At 41.2% G+C, this 21,580-nt stretch overlaps 1 protein-coding gene across 1 annotated transcript in view; it reads right to left on the bottom strand.

Annotated features, from left to right (window-relative positions):
- The window catches only part of ZBTB20 (zinc finger and BTB domain containing 20), a 168,686-nt gene that overhangs the window by 105,970 nt on the left and 41,136 nt on the right, over positions 1-21,580 (bottom strand). Inside the window, exon 2 of the mRNA XM_040596056.1 lies at positions 15,606-15,660. The gene's annotated coding sequence lies outside the window, so the exon portion shown is untranslated. The remainder of the gene's footprint in view (positions 1-15,605; positions 15,661-21,580) is intronic.

Genomic DNA, 21,580 nt, shown 5'->3' with positions numbered 1-21,580 from the left:
AAGCCAGCACAGCAAAAAGCTCTACCAACAAAAGTGCATGATACCGCCTGGGAGAAGAGAGAACCAGGGCAACATATATTATTTTGTCACTTATTTTCCCCCACGCTCGTGTCCGATGTGTAATTCTCTCCTATCATTTAGGTCACTGCTGGATTTAGCCCTATGGGTTTCAACAATTAATTATTTCCAGTGATAGAACTATTTCATTTTTGAAACTGGTTTGAACGGTAGATTAGTTCTAGATTAAATAATTTAACTACAGATCAGTAGTAGGTGTTTGCTCTATATTAAGTTGGCATATCACTGAGTAGGTATTACTTTTTAACATTTTAATATACTTCATAATTTATAATGCTACATTGTAAACTGGCTGAATAACTATCACCTTAGAACACTACAGCCAACACCTTCAAATCTAATCTCTTCTCCAAAGAGTCTTGTTCAACCTTTTAAATGATCGACTATGGGGAGAAAGGAAGGAATGTAACCACAGAAGACCATGAAAAGAAAGCTGCTTAAGTCTGCGAGCATCACCTCTCAGGTTGTATGACCTTAAGCAAATGCTACGCACCTTGGCTTCCCCATCTCTATGTAACAACGGTACTTAATTAATCGATTGCTATAAAGATCTTGCAGTTCTTTTTAAGCTGCTTTTCAGCAGCCTACTAGACGCAGATATTTCAAATGATTTCTCAGAAAAACCTCTTAAAATCATCCTTAAATGAGAAGATATTTGTGCTCAGGCATTCTGTTAAATCACAAAGTGATTCACCCTGTGCCTCAGTTTCCTCTGCAGCTGAGTGCTGAAAATATGACCTCCCTACTTCACAGGGAAAGTTAAGTCATTAACAATTTCATAGTAATTGCAAATCCTGGGGCAGAAAGTCTTGGAGAATGCAGTAACATTAGATACTATGGATAACTGAGGCAGAAGAGGCCCAGAGCTCACAACTTAAAAAGCTTTGAGGTTCACCATATCAGAACCAAAAGGATCTGAAGTCACTCCTGTGCAGAGCAGCAGTGCCTGGGAGGAGGGAGGATGTGTTTTGCTCCGCTGCCAGGGGAGAGAGAAGGGCTTCAGACCGCTCCCTCCCGTGCCACTTCTCCTCCACAGCAGCAACCACAGGCTGCTTCTGCTCTGCTGGGAACGGGGCGCCACGCCGAAGGGTGCTTTCCAAAAGGGAAAGCAAGAGTGAGAAGAAAAGATGCATGGAGAAGGGATGAAGGAAGGGCATGTTTTCAGAGGATGAAAAACTGCCAAACATTCAGAAGTGGCAAAGCGACTTTACAGAAAAGAACACTGGTGATAACGTGAACTAAACGGGCTGCTCAAGGGTCACACTTCAGTTCAGCCGATGAACGGTGAGGAACGATCCGCCTGGGTTACAGAAGCGTGCAGCTGGCTAGCTGCACTCAATACAGCCTCCGCCTCCCTGCACTGCTCAGATGGGGACAGACCCAAATCAAGGCACCGGAGGTCACTTCTGGTACACAGCAGAAAAACTTGTCCTCCCACGTCTTACTGTTACGAGGTCTGAAAGGCTGCAGATGGAGAACTGAGCAGTCGAGAAGATACAGTGTACATTATGGAAATAAACGGGAAGCATAGTTAAAGGTTAGCAAGTCTTTTCCCCTCCAGCTGCCATTGACATGGATGACGCCCGTTCTTGCACTGGCAAAGGGAAAGAAAAGATGAGCTAATGTCACTTTTCTTTCTCTAGATTCTCAGATTTGATGACTAACAGCTACAACATTTCACTAAGAAAAAGGCCTATTTTTTACTTAAAAGCACAAAATGTATACAGAGAAAGTAATTTTCAAGGTTAGAGGGCTGTTTTGACATTTAAGAAATACTGCAACAGATTTTGGCTTTAAAAATCGTAAACCAGAACTACTTCCTGACCTGAGAGACGATCTGCCAAATTTCTAACTGACCACAGGCTTTTCAGGGTAAACTAGAATTATCAGATACATCATGTTATCCAGGGGCACATCTCTGTGATTTTAAAATGGAATGCTGATAAACCTTAAAAAAACAGTTTCTGAGACCCTTCGTACGAGTAACACGCAGCCCTTCTCACAGTGACGGAAAAGTCAATCCACTCTTTAATAACCATTTTGGTACAATATTTTGCTCACTACTGGAGAACTCAGTAGCTTAAGCTTAATATACTAAAGAAAAAAAATGGAGGGAAATAGAAACATTTCAGCACACAGAAGCCAAATAACTCCTTTTATTTTATACCAAGACTTTGATCCTCCTACCAATCCTGTGGCAATACAAACCAATTTCATTTAACGCTGCATCTGACAAGCCAGGCTTCTCTGAGATTGCAAAACTCGGCTAAATCCTCGAGGAAACTGGAATTGGCTGAGGGAAAGGTTCACAAATTGTACGTACACGGAGGTAGCCACACATACATAGGTAGCATAACCTTGCTGTGCAAGCTCAACAAAACTTCGTGCATATATAGTATCAAAGGGTCATGCTGTTGTTAAAGAGGTGCACGAGATTGCATTGCTTCTCCTTGCAGCTTATTTTTCTTACAACCTGTCCTGCCCACCTCCATGGCTCCATTTCTGCAAAGTGGGTTGTAAACCAATTATGCTTAAAACAGAGAGGCTGTATTTTCTGCCTTGCCTCTCATGCCGAAACAGCCAAACCAATTTTGCTGTTTCGATTAGGCAAAAAACTGAAAATTTTCATTGTCTTCTCTCCGTTCTTCTTTTCAGTGACAAAGCCTGACAATTTTCAGCCAACCCCCACGACAGTTCAAGATGCAGTCCTGCAAAGGCAGCTACGCTGAAGAACTCCTGCTGGAGCAGAGCAGGAGCAAAGGGGATGCTGCAGTTTCCATTGCTTCCTAAATGCCCCCTATGTGCACCTGTGCTGTTTAAATGATGCCAACTCTTGTATGGATTATAATGGGAAATACTTTCTAAGATTGCACACTAGGTTTTAGTTTGCTTCTCCTACTTCAGTCAGAGTTGAAATGCAATTGTATTTGACGGTCTGTTGCGATTTTTCTTATAAGTTCTGTTCGTAATAGCAGGAAAGCAGAGAATCTGCCAGCCTGCAACTCTGGTATACTCGAACTGCCCTAAGCCTTACAGGATGTAACTCTTCCTCCAGGGAAGGATTTATCTCCAACAGACTACCCAACTTGCTGACTTCTGCTTTTTAGTAATTCTTCTTCTCTTTTCTCTATCCAGCCGTCTTAACATTATCATCCTCTAGTCAACAAATACTTAAAAATCATACAACCTAAAAGATGACTCAGAAAAGCAAGAACTGATGAGCTCTGATAAAAAGATCCATGAACCCAGCACTTCCTGGTGCATAGGATGTATACATACATGAAGGAGAGAGATATACATAACGACACTGCTCAGCATTTGAAATTTTTTAGGTATGAGAAGAGCAAAACACTTAAATGCAATAGTGGAGAAATTTTGGATCAGAAAATTATTTGTGAAGCTGAGGAAGTGATGCAGCTAGCAAAATGAGAAGAGAGTTGTTTCCTTCTAATGCCCAGTTAAAGGCTGGCTCAGGCTGTGGCTCTGGTTTCGGCAGGGATACAAGGACGGCTTCTTGTGAGAACTGCTGGCAACACCTGACACCTCAAAGGGGAAATGATACAAGGGAAAACAAAACTGATGCCCTTCATGAGCAAGGTGGTCAATATATAGGGCACACCACCAAAGCTTTCAAAAAGCTGAGAAAGGATGAATGACACCCTGCTGTGCCGAGGGGATTTGGTGAGTCAGGTGTCCCTAGCTGGCTAAATTCATGGTTTTTCTTCATGTGAGTCCGTAGTTTAGGTGCACAGATTAAATCTAACTAAATCTGGGGCTACTGCAAATGTGCCTGCAAACACAGCAAGCTGAAGCCTGTCTCAAGATTACCGTTTCTCAAGGAGCTCAGATCAGCTGTGCTTAGATAATGAAATTATATTTATGTTCCACTGAAATACCAGAACTGAATTCTTAACCTGGGGTTGCTACTGAAAACCTCCTGCATAATGCACAAGGCAGCACCGAGTCTTGCTCTCCCTCCCAGAGTCAGTGGTTCTGCCAAGCTACAAAGAGTGAAACTCGTAAAAGCCCATTTAATTGGGAAAGTGAGACCATAGCACTCTGAACACTGACAAGGAGTGGGCTTGTTGGGTTAGAAAAGCATCTCTACAAAACCTCTGATAATTGAACTCCAGGAGGAACGGTATTCCGGCGAGCTGGGTCATGATTTCTGCTAATATAGAGAGGAAGAAACTGAGGTGCAACAACAGGAGATCAAGTGATTTCCTCAGCATCGGAGGGAGTTTTACAGCTAGGGTTAAAGTGAAAATTCATGTCTCGGTCCCGTTAGCAAACCACAAGCTCATATTGCTTTTACTACAAACAGATTTCCCTTCACCATACTGTACTTTTCTTCTTGCTGACTGTTCAGTATGATCATCCAAAAATACTCCTATTTGTGTTATTTTTCACACACACCACCCTGAAACAAAATTCTGTATGAAAGAAGAGCAGTTTCCTCCAATACAGCTCAACATCCAAACTAAGCAGCAGTAAAATCGTATTTATTCACTGACTGAGGTTTCAAACAGTAAAATGATTGTTACCAAGTTATAGATTGGACCATGCCCTGAATAGGACCCCAGAACAGGTCTTGGGTGACAGCTCTGTCACCCTGACAGCCCTCAGGAGCGCTGAGGAAGAAGGAGGAGTGTACGTGTACGCACGTTTGTAACTGGGGGCGATACTTGAATCTAGTCAAGCTTCACAGCAGGCAGAACTTGGCCGACTTTGCTTTTGGGAATGAAGTGGGAGACCGAAAGAAGGGAGCAGGGTACCTGAGGCCAGCACGTGTGTGCGAGCAAGGCTCTTCACCTGCAAGCTGCGAGTGCCTGAAATGGCAGTCAGAGAGAGGGACAAGCCGGGAGCTCCCCGATGCACGAGCTGCTAAACGTGGTCATCTCCTCTTTCTGTGCAAACTCTGGCAAGCCCTGTACCTTTCTCTGTGTCTTGTTTTCATGTTTGAGTGTGTGATACTCCAATGAAATATAAATACCAATATTTGATTAACTCCCAGCTACAAAGCTTAGTTCCTTAAAGTCTAGTACAGATCTTTGAAATCCTATATAAATATGAATTCTTTTATTTTTATAGCATTACATTAACAACTGTACAGTGGATGTCGATGAATTAAATAATCTCTGTCTATATTTGCTTATACCTTTCTGAAACTGTTACCTTTTCAGCAGATATTTCTCATTCCTTGTCTCAATCCAGAAATGACATTTTTGGTAAAGCTTTGCAAAAACCCATTCAGCTGTTTTTGAGTCATCCAAGTATGTAAAAAACAGTTTCCAGCTGTTAAGTTTTCCATAAGCCCTTTTTTCTTAAACATGCTTGTATAATTATAACACAGCTTTGTTTTAAAACATCAAACTTGACACGTACATAGTCCTGAAAAAGAAGTAGCGGCACTGCCATGTTTGAAACCATTTGGTTTTGTAATAACAAGGTTATTACCATATTAAAATATCTTTCTTTTCTTAAAGATTCTCCCAGACACTGAGCTACAGTTTTCTAACTGTAAACACTCAGTTGTGTAAATGACCAGTGAAAAAAACCCAACAAACCAAGGAAAAACAGACACTGCTGTGGCAATCTGTGACTGAGCTGTCACAGGGAGGACTGGGGACACTGTTTGCACTGGGAGCAGGCTCAGACCTGCCTACAGCGCTCTGTGTATGCACGGGAACTCTGAGGAGCTAAAGCTCTAGCCTGGGGTTTTCCCAAGACCCAGCTCAGCTCCATGCACTCTGTGCAGTGAGACTGGCCACAAGCCCCCAGCCTGCCTGCTGGTGGGTGGCTTAAGGTCCCCCTCTCCAAGCCCGGGCTAGTTACCCTGACTTGTAACAGCTGGCAGGCTACTAGCCAGCAGTAAGGTCAGATAATGTGCAGGTGGCATGGCCCGCTCTCAAGATCATGCTTCAACTACTAGTACAGACCTACCATTATGTACTCGCTAAAAAAGTGGGAACTGGCACTTAAGGTGGGACAGGGACAGCCGTATCCTTCCCCCTTGCCCACAACACGTGGTGCTCCACTGTGATGGCTGTAGCTTTCCATAAAGATTCTGAATTCAGTTTGGTGTTGCATACTTCTACAATTGTAATTATTGCATCTTTGCATTTCGGTATAGAATGACATCAAATCAGACTGGAGATGATTCCTCACTTACGTTCTGCATAGCTAGAAATGCACTGACACAACACCAAGCAGATAAGAATCAGCCACCTACTTAACTTAAACACTCGGTTTAATCTGGAGTATTTCAGTGTTGTAAGTGTTGGTTTTGAGAATAGCCTGACCGATTATTGGATTACATGCGTTTCACTCTCAGAACTATTGTTTTATACGATGACGTAACAGCATACATCGCTTTTTTGCCTTGCATGAACCACTGGCCTCAGCGAGAACTCTTCTGTCAGGCCGAGGAACTCTGCCTAAAGATGCAACATTCATGCAAAAGGAAAGTCATGGCATGTGTGGATTTCTGCATGAGGCTCAACTGTGCTGATTTGTACAGACAAGAAGAGACTCCATAGCCGTTTCTCATTCAAAGTAAATAGCCGTGCCTCCTGCTCCTGCCTTTCCTGGGACATATCCTCCTGCTGTGCAGGTGTGAGTCCACAGAAACTATCAATGTCAGTGACATGACACTGAATCTGAGAAGACAGTCTGACTCATCTGATCACAAAAGACACAACTCTGATGGGCTTTCACATAGAAAACTGTGCGCGTGCATGCATACACTCCTCCTTACCTTACACTATCTGTGCTTGTATCAGTACACCTATAACTCAAGTTGTATATGTCCATTACTTTGAGCCGTTTTCTGAGTGTGTTTCAAACCACCTCAAACACACAGGTGGTGCTCAGCAAACAAAATGTCACTGGAATGCAATTACAGGGAAAAAACTCAGCAGTTCCTGCCCATCACACTGTCTTCTCTCTACTATCTGCCTCAGCAAGCCCACAGCGAGGGATCCTACAATAATCCTAAGATCCACAGCCAGGGACCCTATTGTAAGCAAGGGGCAGAGGTAAGGTTGCTGTGGGAACCTTAACTCTGAATTTCCTGAGTTCAGGGAGATTAAAATCTCAGCCTTCACATCTCATTAGCATACTTTTTGTGCGTAGAGACCACGGCCTAGGCAAGTGTATTGTTTCTGAAGGAAAAGGTATACTATTGGGTAAATAGGTGTCTGTGCACGCTTTGGCAACTCCAAGCTACGTAATTAATTCAGTTCTAATGAATGCTACTGGATTTTGAAATCCATCAATATAATAATGAAGTGGCAAAAGCAACAGCTAAAATTTAAACAAGCTCTAAGTTATGCTGTATGCTCTACTATTCTGAGCATCAGTGTCGAGACAAAAGAAAAGTAAGAGTTTGCCATTTGCTAGTTGTTAATCAAGAGAAAATCTGCCAAACTCTTCAAGGGCTCTGTCTGTCTGGACCAGGTAGATGCTGCAATACACAAAGGACTTCACACACAGAGAAAGAAAGTGTTCATGGACAATGATGCAGCGTTCTTAATTAAGATTTTCATTACTGATACATACATTAAGGTTTTGCTAATGCAAGTGCCCAAGCACTCTCATGTGCAGGTAGATGTCTCTGATTCTATCTCTAGAAAGCCTTTCGCAAATCTTCGTGAACATTCACCAGCTAAGGCTCAAAATCAGCTCACCTGCCCTTTGCTATAATGACAATGAAAAATAAAAAAAACCAAAACCCACCCGGTATTTTATTTGCCTGCCAGATGAGAACTTAGCACTTTGCAGACACGAGAATGAATAGGTTCTTCTGCGAGGCTGTGCTACAGCGTATTGAAACTGATTCTGATCTCACTTACACCTGTTTGATGTTGATGTAACTTCAGGAGCTTCAATAGCATGAGTGCAGCAATTGTTGAAGGAAAAAATAATGAAAGAGACACGTAAGTAAATGGAAAATGGGATAAAACACAACATGAGTTTGCCAAAGGTAGACTGTAGTAGACTAACCTGATAACTTTCTTTGATAAGATAACTGATTATCCAGACAAAGGAAAGGCAGTGAATTTAATCTATCAGTACAGCATGTGATACCATATCACACGGGAAATTATGAGTTAAGATGAAGACTTGCAAAAGGACTGCAAGGGGAGCAAATGCTTACCTGAAAGGGAGACGGGGTAGTGGTGAAAAACTACCTGTAGTTTTACCTGTATTGGTAATTAATTTATTGGTATTGCTATTAAATTGGTATTAAATTATTGGGCAAGGTGAAGGCTCTATTTCCACAAGTTTTTAGTTAAGCAACAAAGCATTTTCTAACTAATAAGATCTGGGGGGAGTGGGTAATGTCTCTTTACGAGGCCCCTCAAAGGGAGGAGGCGTAGGGTAGGAAAAAGTGGAAGCATGCTTAACAGCTATGGAAGGATCAATCAACTTCAATAAATTCCTCATTAACAATATTTGGGCTTCATTCGCTTGTAATGTTTCCATGTTATTTCTAAGGTTCTGTCCTTTGGGAAGTTCAACGATGCTACAACCTTCTCACCAGTGTACTTGTACAGTTGAATTAAATACCTGGTTCACTTTTGTGCTTTTAAAATATTCTTACTGCCCAAACAGGATGCCCATTCATCTACAAATCTGCTTGCTGAATGCCTTCGGTCTCGTTTGAAAGCTGGGCCCTGCCTCCCAACAAAATGCTGCTGGAATAAGATGCGGAGGAGAAACGCTTGGTGAACAGAAAGATTTGCAAAAGCATTGCTCCTCCCTAAATGTGTTACCTGCTTCTCTTGATCTAGTCAGGCTATGACATTTTGTGAATCTCTGGGCTGACTGACCACTAGCAATGCAACAAGGTTGCACTGGCATGCTCCATGGACCAGGATGATGTGCATCAAACCTTCCAGGATGGAAGGTGAAGACAGTCCCACAGAACTCACAGTGGAAGGTATGAATGTGAGATCAATTTGCAGGCTCCAAAAGAAATGATCTGTCAGCATATTTTCAACAAGTTAAGAACAAACCCTAGGATTTTTGACAATCTTCCCTGAGGCATGGCTCAGTCTACAGGTAATTCAATGACTAAAAATGTTACCTTTCCATTCAAGTTCCCTGGGAGAAAAGCTGCGTTTTTGTTATAGTCTTCTGTGGCAAAATGTAATTATTTAGTGTCATAACGTGACCACGCTAGGCATGCATAGTCATTCACACAAGAAATTTTCACTGAACCCCCCAAAACTGAAGGATTTGTAAAGTGCAAAAATTGAAAAACAGTTTCTGAAACACATCGTTCTTTGGGGTTGGTTATATGCTGATCACACTTATAAGGTCTCCTTCACAACCTTCAGTGCCTATTGCAGAGTATCCAGAATGTAACATATTAATTTTTATCTTTTATGTAAAAGTAGATTTACTGCAAAAAGTGAAATTCAATTAATCCCTTTTACAGACATCCAGGATAAGTGAACACAGATGAATATGAAATTTAAACACACATCCAGATCCAAATGTTGCAACTGCATCTTACTTTGGTGATTGGGTGAAGCATGAATACCTTTAAATTGTATGCTATTTGAAGTTGGGATTCCAATTTTGTCTCTGAAAAATCAAACTGTTTAGCATACGCTTAAGAAGCTAAAACACTAGAAAACAGCATTCAGAAAACTGATACAGCCATTCCATTAAACTTAAAACTCAATGTGATGGAATGAGAAAGAGCGAGATCTATTGAGATCTGAAAGCTCTTGGTGGTGTGTAAAACTCTAATGTTTTAGTTATGCAAACATATGAAATGAAAATATTACCGGGGGGTGGGGTGGGGAATGAATCTGTGAACCATATTCAGCATGGTATTATTCAAAATGATGGAAAGAAGTTGCAGTGAACAAGAACTTCAGAGGAAGAAAACCCTTTTTCTTACTACACTGTCAGTTTTTTTATGCCTAAGAGTTCCCATTCCCACCAAGTGGTGTAACAGCCTTCTTGAAGCATGAGACCTGAAGGCTAATCACATATGTTTTGACATGTACACCTGTGTAACGGCACACGGCTGAACTCCACGGCAGATGGCTTTCATTTCTTTTTTAAGCGGGAGAGATGGAGAAAAAAAGGCGATGGAGGAGATATTCCTACGAGCTCATGTTTGATCATGGTGTCCCACATTCAGCACGCATATGGAGATGTGGTCTGGTATTTAGACATCCTGAGTATTCGTATCTTGCTGCCTGTTTCAATAGTCAAATTTATGATCTTTTGATCAAGAGGTGACTTCTGGGAAACTGCCTATTTCTGCATCTCTAGTTTTATAGTAGCCAATCCTCCAGCGCTGCTTGCTCTTGGTACCATTTTTACCTTATCTGGGGTGTACATTTTGTGGAGACAGGTATATGGCATTATGTTAAAGCAGAGTGCATTGAAGAGGATTCCTGCATAAGGAGGAATTTAAGAGGATTCCTGCATAAGGAGGAGGACTGTGTGCACATTTCAGAAAAGAGACAGAGATGTTTGGTTTTGTAACTGTAGAATAGCAACGTGCTTGCCAAAGTTGGAAGATAATTTACCGTACCTGCAAAGGGAATATTCTTAAAAACTCTGCTGCACTCTGTAGTTGTGCTATTTTGCGCAGTGATTTCAGACCTAACAAGCTGGACTGTCTTAATATTTTGATGGTTGGTGTTCAAACTGCTACGGGAAATGCTGCTGCTGATTTAGCAAGGTGGTCTTTTCTATCTAAATATATTACATTATGCCAGTGTGGGGTAAAAGTGCACTGAACAATTGCATTTTCTTTCTGTCCCTTTCTTTCTTCTAGCTAAATCTAAAGTACCACACTACCACAACTGTCTAGTTTAAAGTCCATTCTTTTTCCCCTGCTGTGATCTGTTATATTTCAAAAAAAAAGCTAACACTCAATATATTATATTATGCTAATTAGATGAAAAATAACCTAGAACAAAAAGATCTCTAGTAAGCACAATGGCAGAGAGATGTGACATTTTCAGCTGTCATGCTGACCAATCTTAAATTCAATCTCATCCAACTTCAGTGGCTATCTTGTAGGCATTGCAATTAGAAAGCAGGTTGCACACATGCCTCTGTTGTAATCCACACAGCAACTTCACAGCTATGGGCAGCCATTATTATTTGTTAAACAAGTTGAACGTTAACACTTAAACTAACGCTTGAATGAAAAACTAGCATCAAATTTTGCTCCCCCCCCCCTTTTTTTTTTAACCTGGCTATTTCTCTGGTGTTCTGGAAATTGGGTCTATTTCTATTAAAGATGTTTTAGAGCAAACCCATGAACTTTGTCAGATTTGTTTTAAATATTTTTTCCCCATGTAAACCTACTGCTTAAGTCCATTTGACTGTTATGTCTTCAGATAAAGAATAAAGCTTGTGGCACTTGTTCAAGAACATTCATCTTGAGGTGCATTCCCGGTTATACAGTTTGATTTCTATAAACACATCAGAACAGAATTTCTGCTCCACTGCTATTTTGAGCCTGTTTCACCATTTCTCTCATTTGCAAATGCCAAATAAAGGGCCTCTGCCCATGTTGTTTCCTTTTTTGGAACATTCCCTTCTTTCAGGAGATACATAAAAGCTGGGGAAATAATATCCCTTTCCTGTCTCTGCTGCGTAGGTGACCATTCCCTTCCAAGAACTTATTTTCAGAAGCAGATCAACTGATTCTTCTGGATAATTTGCATGTCTATCTATTACATTAATTATGATAATTCTTGAAAAATGCTAACTCTTGAAAGCTGTTGTAAACATAAGGCTTATTACATCTAGACTTCTTTGGCATTTTGCAAATGTTCATTTTTGATTCATAAATAAGCTTGACCTGGAGGTTATTATCCTCCTCTGAAGTAATGGAGAGCTTCTTAAGAAACCTGAGAAGAGAAAAGACACCTCTCCTCCCTGTTCCTGATGTAGCAATCACTATTGTTGTTCCTCATCTGCAAAACAATACTAAACACACTAACCAAATAAAGGGATTCAGAGGGTGCTAATTAGTTGCAATTTCACGATATTGGTTCAGAGTGCTAACAGATGACAGTTTGGTGGTGAACAAGTACCAACAGCAGGGACACATATATAGATATCAAAGACTATTTGAGCATCATCATGTCTGATAAAGTGAATACGTATTCTCAAAAAGTGGCAACTGGCAGGCTGGAATACTGCTGGGTGTCTTTTGACATACAATCACTGACCATATGATGGATGGTTCTCATAACTATGATGAGATCAGTAAGATGCTGCTCAGCTTCCCTTAGGTCATCATTACTTGACCGAATATGTCTTCATGAAGCTGAGGAATAAATGCCACAGTGTTTTTCTTCTCCCCCCGCCCCCCCCCCCCCCGTTTGTTTTTTTTTTTTTTTTTTTTTTTTTTAACAGGATGTCGAATAACAAGGATTAGAACCAGTGCTGAATCTAATAGGAATGATGCTGGAGCTCAGTACAACCCAGTTACATTAGAAAACTATTTCAAGGAAATGGACAGATGTTCATGGAATTAGGTTAACATGTCCTGCAACTTCTTTGTATCTGGATAGCTTTGGTGCATTTCTGATTTGCACTTACCAAAACTAACAGCAGATAACTTTTCGGTATTGTATGGGTTCAATCTGAATGGGTAGAGCTTTGGAAGTCAAAGAGGTGTCCTACTGTAGCTATTTATTCTACTGTAGACACCTATCTTACTGTAAAACATCTTAATAGTGTTGATAGTATTGCACGCTGCTGACAATATGATAGAAAGGCTCCAGACCAGCTGGGTGACTCTTCTTGCATGAAAAGGTCAATTTTTGACAAAGATTCCACCTGCCTCTCTCCAACTACTGAGGATATTCAAGTGCAGCAGAGATTAGTTGTATTCCTCTTAAGTGGGAATATCGTTCTGGGGAGAGATCCATGAAATACTTCCACCTCCAATACCTTGATGCCACATAGTCAGACAGACATGGGTATAACCTCGAGGAGGAGGAGGAAGAAGACTTCTGAATCATTGGCAAGTTGTGGGTAGGGATATGAGAAGAGAGAAAACGAGTGCAAACAATACAAACTTTACACACACACCTGAATTCAAGTGAGGTTCCTACGGAGCTTGCAAAGTTGGGAACAGAGGAACACAAAGAAGCCCTTGGCTTTGGAATAAGCCTGACTTCAAGAAGCAAGAAAATGTGTGACTTCAGTTTTACAGGTCAAGAAACAAAGATGGACAGATGGGAAATGACTTATGCATGGTCACACAGCACAGCACCGTCAGAGAGGGATGGCAGCTCTGGGTTTCCACACGCCTCCCTACCAGGAAGCCAGCTTGCTGCTTCCACCTAAACTGGTGGAAACACAAACATAGCTCCAGCTTGGACATCTTGTGCTGCAGAGGTAGGACAATGATAAACTGGTGCCCACGTGCAACCGTTGAAGGCACCAGGTCCCTGCCAAAGACATAAATGATTTTGCGGCTGCTGCAGAAAGCATTAACATAAGCGGTGTGTGCTTCACGTCCCTGAGTGTCATTAACACGTTTTATCGATATTATGAAGTTCTGCAACAAAACTAATAGGATTTGTCAGGGGCCGTTATGAACCGCCCCTGCTGGATAAATACATAATACATGATGGCAAAGGTCTGATGGGACTTTAATCAATTGCCTTTCTGAGTCAAATGAATGTCACATTAGACGTAAGCCACGCTGCATTCTGTGGGGGCCTCTGCTCCCCTTGTCTCACGGGCCTGACACCGCCACGGGGAGCTATGCATGCGCATAGACTCCTACTTATTTGTAGCAAATCTATCAGAGCAAAACTGGAACAGCACGTTGTAAATTACAGATTTGGGACACCTTATAATGAAAGGCAAAGGGGAAAAGAAAGAAATATGGGGACACCATAGGCATGATAGGTCAGCTCAAATACATCTCCTTGGTAGCTGGCATCATCATACAGCTTTTCGCTGTATGTCACTGCAGTATATCTTATGTTTCTGCCCATGGGGATGGGGAGAAGGAGGTGTGCCGTTTCTGCACCACAAAAGTAGTGAGTCAACTTTAAATACTAAAGTCACACATCTCAGGTCTAGTATCAGGAAAAGAAAGCTCTTTGATTGTTTCAGCACGCACCTGAAAAAATTATGAATGTCCACTTGCTCTTTAGTACCCCTTTGAAGAAATTCCAACAATCAAAACAGAACTCAACCATAAATTTGCAGGCTTAGTTCCTCTCCCAAATATGAAAGAACTGTTTTTCTTACTGTGCTATGCTTTTATTTTTTTTTTTTTTTTTTTCTACATTCCAGGCAGCACTTTAACAGCCATCTACTTTCCTCTTTGAATGGGTAGGAGACATGAATTTAAATTGCAAAATGGAGATCTAAAGTAACACAAAGTCTAGGCATATTTGGACATGGAGTTCTAAACCTAAATTTAAAACCCCTCATTGTTTTTGGCATTCACTGAATAGCTCCAGTTTGGACATCCCAAAACAGTGGCTTAAAATGCTGGTGGACATTTGGAAAACTTTGGTCTTTACTTAACTATAGTAAATATTATGAAGTGGTAGTGCTATATTTCCCTTTATATCGCAACAAGAAGCATCATTGTTTTAAAAACACTAGATTTCACTGCCAATATGTATAAAGGAATCCCAGCAAAACGCAAACTTTTGTTCCAAATACGCAAACCTATCACGCCTCAGAACCTGGCAAAATTAAAACCCAAAGGATAACAAACAAATTCTTCCAAAGGTTCCATCCCTCATCCACCCAAAAAAAGGCAAAAGTAAAACTTTAACCACAAAAATTTTAATTCTTCCTGTTCTAGGCCTTAAAAACACAATTATCTGGATTAGCAGAGTATTTTCTTCAGTTCAAAGTCATCAAATTGACAACCTACGTGCCAGCAGCCAAACTCTCGTGAATGAGACCAGGTGAAAAAAGAACCCTACATGGCATCTTCCATAGAAACCACTAACAGATTTTGAATGCCAACACTGTCATATGTCAAGGGGAACACACCATATTTAATCTACCCAGATAAGAAGAACAGGTCAGCATTAGGCAGGAAAGCACACAGGACTGGGTAAGGAAGGGTCCCATGCCCCAAGGTCCCATTTCAGCAAGGACAGGTTGAAATGCATGCTGACTGTTTTCTACACTTGTGTTACGCTTGCCCAGCACAGGATGCCGTCTGCTTTATTCTGAGTCAGAGCGCAACAGCGTAACGCCCATCACAACACGTATATCCCCAAATATAACAGGAATCTGCCATACTGTCATCTAGAAATGCACATATAAATTCCAGATCAGTCACACAATGTCACTGAACTAAGTCCGAGTCCCAGAAGCTGACACTGCATTAAAATCCTGGACTGCTGCATTAACAGTAAGAGCTCAGCACTGAGTCCTGTGGCCACGGGGAGTAACACGAAAGTTCCAAGGGCTCCGGGCTGGCTTGGATGGAACTCGAACAAACTGTGTAATTCAATGAAAAGTATAAAACATTTGGTATAAAAACTTACACTAGAGACAGGAAATGTTCCTTCAGAGGAAGGCCACAAACTGATCGCGAATGATCTGAGAAGAAAAGGGAGAAAGAAAAAAGGAAATTAAGTGACAATAAACACATTAAATGATACCAACATAAAACAAGGATCGAGGAGTCTCCCAGATGGTAGCAGTTTCCACAGGAGAGAGAGGGGGGGAAAAATGGTTTAGATTTACAAACTGCATAAATCTTGGAAGTTTTGAAATTACCTGACCCCAAAACTATGTAGCTGAGAAAACTGGTAATGGCTGAGAAGCCTTTCAGTCCTGGGCTAACTCCAAGCCAGCAGAGACTAAATAACCTCTGGTGGCTGTTCAAGAGCCTCTGTGAAACAGGCTTGTGGCTCCTGTGGACAAACGCTCTTATCGCAAAAACACTGCCAGATTTGACAGCACCCTCCTTAGCAGTCATGCCAGATGATACAGGCCTCTGAAACACAACTCGCCTCCTCGATCCTGACCTTCCCAGAATAGGGGTTAGGCATATTATTAGGGCTGAAGATGCTTACATTACGGCTGATAGCTGCACAGAGAAAGTGTGTTGTCTTAGTTCCTTCTGTCAACATAGTATCTTTTGGACTTGACAGGTTTGTTTCCCTGAGACTCCTATGAAAAAGAAATGGCTGCACGGAAGTGTAACAGCTAAAGGATTGCAAACTTCCAGTAGACTACAGGTCTGGTTTCCAAAGTCCACTATGGAGTATGTAAGCTTTATTGCCAACACATTTTCCAAAACATATTAACCTCGCTGAATAGATGAAATGAATCAAAGCCTTGTGGTCTGAACTGTAAGAAGATACATTCCTGTTGGACGAAGAAAACAAAGGAAGATGCCCCGAAAATGTTCAAAGGTAAAAATTAGTCCTATCTCCCTCCTTCCCTTCCCTGAGCTGAAAGAAATTCAGGTAGTCAGACCAAACAGGGCTCTCCAAAAGATAGCAATGAGGGGACCAGGAGCATGGTGGACAAAGACCATGGGACCCATGTGGTGTGCTCCAGTACATAAGTCAAGACATGGCCTTCACCTACCATTTCCTGTCCAGTTACAGGGAGAAATTAGCTCTATCATTCCTCAAGGCAACTGAAAATATTCAGAGGAATACAAACCCAAGCTGTGATAGTGAAGGAAAAATGAGGAGGTGTCACAGGACAGAAAGAGGGAAGGCAGGCAGAAAGTTTGTTCAGTTATAGCTATTATTTGTGGGCATTATGGGCCTGGTAGAGCAGTGTGCGAGATAAAGCATGTGTGCATCTCCAGTGGCTGGTCACCCGCAAAGGAGGTGGAAGAAGCACAGCAAAGAGCAGAGAGAATCATACGAGCTGCAGGGCAGCTAACAAGATGCTTATAGCATCCTTTGGACAGGCCACCCAGAGAGACCCTGTTGAACAGCACACTCCTCTTTGAAGAAGCTGCCTGCTCCCACATGTAAGGAAATTGTCGTGAGGCAGACGGCAGGATGGATTCTGCCCGGACTGAAAAGCTGAAGTGCCTTAAGATGAAAGGAAGGACAAGATCAGGTTGGTGAAGAGCAGGCGACTATTCATCTTACTTCCAAGAATCCTTTACTCTGATAAACTTTCACAGGGAAGTTTTCCTGGTGGGAAAGAAGTGCTTTGCTAAGCATGTATCCCTCATTTTCCTTTTACACTGCTCCTGAGGATTTAACCATGAAGTCCATAGATTCCTCTGCAATAGACTGTTAGCAGCTGGTAGCTGGGAAGTATTTCTTTCAGGGTTTTGGGCAGATGGGGCCATGATGTGAGCTGCACACCGTGGAATAACCTGAGACAAGAGCTCTGAGTCAAAGAATGTGCCTTGGAGCCCTGGAGTTAAAAGGAAAAAAAAAAAGAAAAATGTAAAAAGAAAAAAAACGGGAGGCATCCAGCATGGGAAAAAAAACACAGAATGGAAAATTTTAGGCTGAGTGGTTAGAGTTTGGCTCTGTTATAAGCAACATAGAACAAGTTCTCTTAAGGCAAAGTGTCAGGCAACTTTGATGCCATGGATGCCAAAGAATTCTACAAATTATGGCCTGAGACTCTGGAGGTGCTGAGTAATGACTTACACCAACATTACCGTCAAATTTGCTATAAGAACTGAGAAGACTGTCGTACCTAATTAAAACTGCTGGGTAATTTCAGACAGGCACAATATACTAGGAGCTGCAAACTAGAATCTGGCAAATCACCAGAACTGAAACACCATAATTTTTTAAATGATCGCAATACGTCTGGACGCTTGATTACCAGTTTTGTTCAAAAGAAAATCCATGAAAACAAAACTTCCCATGTAAAGTATTGGAAAAACAAGATGTGTCTGAGGAAACTATGATTCATTCCAGGTTAGATAACTGCAGAACACATATGCAGGAGAGAAGTGGGCCAAATCCTGTTCTCACTGCCCTGTGCAATCATACTGACTTAATTGAAACCATGAGCAGAACCTGAACCATTAAAATGCTGGGGTGAAACTTTTTATCATATAGCGCTGTTTGTCACTAGAGACATACTTAACCTAATTACATTAGATTAACCCAGTAGATTTCAAGATATACTATTACACAATAACATAAAAAATGAAGTCTAAGAAAGCTGACCGTTTTCCCCAGGTCTCCGTATTACAAGCAGAATAATTACCCATCTTTATTTATGTCGTTTGTTTTCAACCTAGTACGGTGAGGTGGACAAAGAGAATCCACTGATTTTTTTCATATTGAATTCCCAGTGTTAATTAATCATTATTACTTGGAAGCTGTTTTGGCCATTGGACAGAATAGCCAGGGGCTAATCTTAAGCCTGCCCTTGCTTCATTGTGGCCAGATCCTGCTCACTTTCTCTTTCTTTGCTACGTGAATAAATTCCATTTAAATCACAAAGACTAAGAGACAAACAAGTCCAAAGTGTTAAGGATATTTAGGAATCTTATCCCCGCCTTGAGTTTAATGAGAATAAGGTTCCTAAACACTGAAGAACTTCTGTTTATGGGAGTTAAGATGGTGAAATCCTGTCATATGAGTTACATTATACAAGCAGGTAATTGATTTATGAAGCTAACTGCAATTTTCAAAAGTGACTTAGGCATTCACGTCAAAGTCTGTTGGAAGTCAGTGAAATTCTGGCCATAAACCACCTGGGGACTTGAGAATATTTTACCTTTGTTAGTTTAAGCACTGCTTACTTTCAACAAAATTAACATCTTAGGTGCCAAAGTGATTTTTGCAATCTCACATATTCAGTTGCTTCTTACAGTTTATTCACTGAATGGCTTGAGTTAACCTGCTCCAAGTGCCTTTTTCTCGGCAGTAAATTGGGGCGGCGATTCCACTCCATTTTTGCAAAGTGATTTAGGATCTCTTTGATGCAATGCACTGCCAAGGTGAGAAATGTTACTCCTTCAGCCCCTAGACTGGCAAGAAGCAGGCAAATGATGAACTGCTTTAAGCAGGGAGGACAGGTAACAGATTCACATAATCCTAAACTGGCTGCTCTTGCCTCAAAACACTTTCTCCCTTTGCTGATACGGAACCAGTGAAGGGCACAGCTTTATCGTATGTAATCTACTCAGCGAATTGGATCTAAGATGCAGAGTCTTGTCACCCCTCTCCTCCTGGATGCGCTACACCTGCTCAGTATCTAAACCAGAATTTAAAGCCAGAGGAAGATAAAGAAAATCATTTACTAGAGAATTCCCCAGTTCAAAGGGGGCCAAACGGAGCCAGTGCCATTCTGGGGGAACACAGTGAAAGAGGAGACTCAGCTGAAATTCAGTGAAGCCTTGTAAAGGATCCGAGGGGGCAGAGAGGCTGCACTGCATCTCTGACACAGTAGAGGCAGATTACGGCAAAATTAAATTGAGGATTTTAGTGGATATAATTGCTGTTTTTATATATTAATGAACAACAATAATACGTGATTCTAAACTGAATACCAGGTTTGACATTTAATCTGAGCACTCATACCATCCATAAATGTTCATAAACGTCACAAGACCCCTACCCTTTGATTGAATTACAATCTAGTATGCAATTTAGGAAACATGGATTAATCTACATAGATTTATATTTCTGCAGGTTACGTTGTTACTTGTTGATTTATACCCCTTTCCCCTAAATGTCCTTTCCATCGAGAATCTAGGAAAATACATGCAAATTTCAACAGGAGAGCAGCTCAAAATCCAGTGACTAGCAGCAGATGGAAACTTGGTTCAATGAAACCTATACTAATTATCATTTGCTTTTTGAAGTCACCTCTGCTAATGGCCAGCAAAATCTTAGTCCCTGTGATATCTCCTATTACCTTCACATTAACTCTTACTACAGCCAGCAATCACCTAACGTGTTTCTTGGCAATGCTGTGCAATTAAACCACCTTTCAATCAGCTTGCTGAGGAATCCAGAGATGGAAACTGCTTTAATATTAGGAGTTAATTACAAGGATGCAGGGGAAGGTAGTCAAATGTTATGTTAGCATACCAGAAATGTGACAACGCCTTAGCCACAGATGTCACAACCGAGGTAAGGAGCCATCAGGAAAAGTGACATGACAGCGTATAGGGGAAACTGATCTTTCAAGTTCTCCTTTTTTTTTTCTTTTTTTTTTTTTCCTCCCCCGTGGTCATGCTACTTGACGTGACCACCTCCTTCAGCAGCCAAAATATCTGAAATTTCACTGTCACCTGTATTAACAGACTTCACTGCACAATGGTGTCTGCTTGGGGAGTGATGACAACACCTACTCCAAACAGTGCATGGAAATGGTCCAAAAGGCCCATCAGACATTAGCGCTTCTGCAGAGCCCCAATCCTGCTCCTATTGAAATCCACCAAGTCTTCTCAAAGGGTTAATGGGGCAGGTTCCTTTTCTATCTCTGCATCTTTACCTCTTCGTGCCCATGAGAAGAGGGACAGCCCCACAGCCCAGGGCTGGTGCTTGCGGACTCATTCATTCATACAAGACCAAAGAGAAGGGCTGGCTGCTCTATCTAATATAAAAGGAAACGAACATCACTCGGTTGAGTTAGTGCTAGAAAAGTGATGAACTGCAGAAACGGTTTTACAACTGACCGCCTATTGCAGTGAGGGAGAAAGCACACGTGGGAGACGATACTGCAAATTCAGCGTGAGAGCCAGCTATACGGCTGTGTATCAACTCTTAGTCTATGGTAGTGGAGAACCAAAATAAAATGGTCTTTGCAAAATGGCAAGGAGTTTTTGTATGTATATTAGAATTAAGGTATGTCTATATACATTGGAATGCACTTACCCGTGTATTTTAGTTATGTATCATTAAAGTATTTGAAAAAAACCTACTCCACTACAGGTGTGCACACTCTTTTAAATGAAATCAACAGCCAAACTGTGGTTCTGTGGAGAATGCAACAGTGACTCAAGAACAATTTTGAGTCAGAATTTATCATTAATAATTCCACCACTCATTTTCCAAAGACAAGAGGCTTTTTAGAAGCTACAGTCCACAGAAGATAACAGAAAAGGTAACTGACTTTTTCCCTCTCTCAAACTTGAAGAATTTCAAGGAGATTTTTTAAAATTTCTATAATTAAGAATAGCTACAATGTTAGCCTTGTCTTTTTCAAATTAAGAAATATGTACTGGGAGAAGGCAACTTTAAATGAGTGTTACACATACACACAAACAAAAAACCTTTTATAAACCAGAACCTTTAAGGATTCTTTAATAGAAAATAGAAAAGTCTTGGTGGAATAGATTTTTTCAGCACACCCTGCTTTCCAAGAAGGCTGGATAATATTATGTTTTGATAAGACAAAAAGAAATTAATCCAACCAAAATTTTGACTTTTATGTATATGTAAGCTAATTCAAAAAGACATCAAGTGAAGGAGCTGACTCGTTTCACAGGTAACTCAGCCCAAAATAAGTACTACCAGCTGTTCTCAGTGAAAACAATGAAATAGCTGAAATAAGAAAAGGAATC

Source organism: Falco naumanni, chromosome 5, assembly GCF_017639655.2.
Source record: "Falco naumanni isolate bFalNau1 chromosome 5, bFalNau1.pat, whole genome shotgun sequence".
In the NCBI taxonomy this organism is placed as follows: Eukaryota; Metazoa; Chordata; class Aves; order Falconiformes; family Falconidae; genus Falco; species Falco naumanni.
Note: the sequence above shows the minus strand (reverse complement) of the source record. Positions and strands in the feature narration are given on the sequence as shown.